This window comes from Chrysochloris asiatica, unplaced genomic scaffold (assembly GCF_000296735.1).
Source record: "Chrysochloris asiatica unplaced genomic scaffold, ChrAsi1.0 scaffold00155, whole genome shotgun sequence".
Classification (NCBI taxonomy): Eukaryota; Metazoa; Chordata; class Mammalia; order Afrosoricida; family Chrysochloridae; genus Chrysochloris; species Chrysochloris asiatica.
Window position 1 is genome coordinate 6,867,356 of NW_006408673.1, and position 1,374 is coordinate 6,868,729.

Genomic DNA, 1,374 nt, shown 5'->3' on the forward strand with positions numbered 1-1,374 from the left:
CTGATTGGAAGAGATCCATATTTGTGCCCATTCCAAAGAGAGGTGACCCAACGGAATGCGGAAATCATTGGACAATCTCATATCATGAGAATAAATTTTGCTGAAAGTAATGCAGAAACGGCTACAATCATACATTGACAAAGAACTTCCAGAGGTTCAAGCCAGGATCGGGCAGTGTTTCGTTCTGCTGTGCATAAAGTCGCTAATGGTGGGTACCGACTTGATGGTACCTAACAACAACAACAACAACAACAAAACCATACATGGTTTCTGGTTCATAAAGGCCAGGTGAGGAAATGAGAGAATACTGTGGAAACAGAACACAGGAAGAAAAGCAAGCAGAGTTGGTTCAAAGGCTGTTGATGCCTGTGTGTGAGCCAACACAGAGGGAGATGGGAGGGACAACATGGAGGAACCCATGGAGAATCAAGAAGGCTGAGATCTGTTAGGGGAGAGGTAGGAAGCCATTGTGCTCAGAGCCTCGCTGTGGCTACTCCAGGTGATGTACATTCTCCTCTCATAAGGAGTTGCTGCTGCTGTTGTTAAGTGCTGTCCAGTTGGTTCCAACTCATAGTGACCTGTATAGAGTTTCTGAGGCTCTAAATCTAAGTAAAATGGACATGTGTGATTCCAATGTTTATGCATTTAGGTGCAGAAACAGGCCCCTGTTCTGGTGGGGATACCTTTCTATGAATGGCTACACAGACTCCAATGATGTGGAACCATTCAGGGTGATAATGAATCTAACCAAATAATCAACACTTTGAAATGGAGATGACAAAAATATAAATTCATCTTTTGCTTTAAGAATAAGAAGAATGGCCAACTCAGAACTTATTAGAATCTGTTTTAAAAGATTCAGGCTTTGATGATCAGGCTTTGATGACTTACTGGAGAGAAAAATCAAACACCATTAGGTAGGGACTTACTTTACTAACTCAAGTCAGTAATAAAAGGTCCTAAATTGTTCTTTGAAATGATCAGGATGACTCAGTCTCTGGATGAATATACAGACACACTCATCCATATATTCACAGGAAGTGGTATCAGTGGAATCTGTCTTGAATTTCCTACGAGAGTATCAAAACCTCTCTTTATGAGGGTATTATCTATGAAGACCACCACTTGTCTGTCAGTTTGTCACACTGTAGTGGCTTGTGTGTTGCTGTGATTCTGCAAGGTATGCCACAGGTATTGTAAACATCAGCAGGATCACCCATGGTAGACAGGTTTCAGCTGAGCTTCCAGATGAAGACAGACTAGGAAGAACAAGAGACAGACTACTTATGAATAGTTCGTTACTGAAAAATCTTATGAATAGCAGTGGAACATAGTCAGCACCAGAATATTGATTATTGAAACAAGATGAAGAAC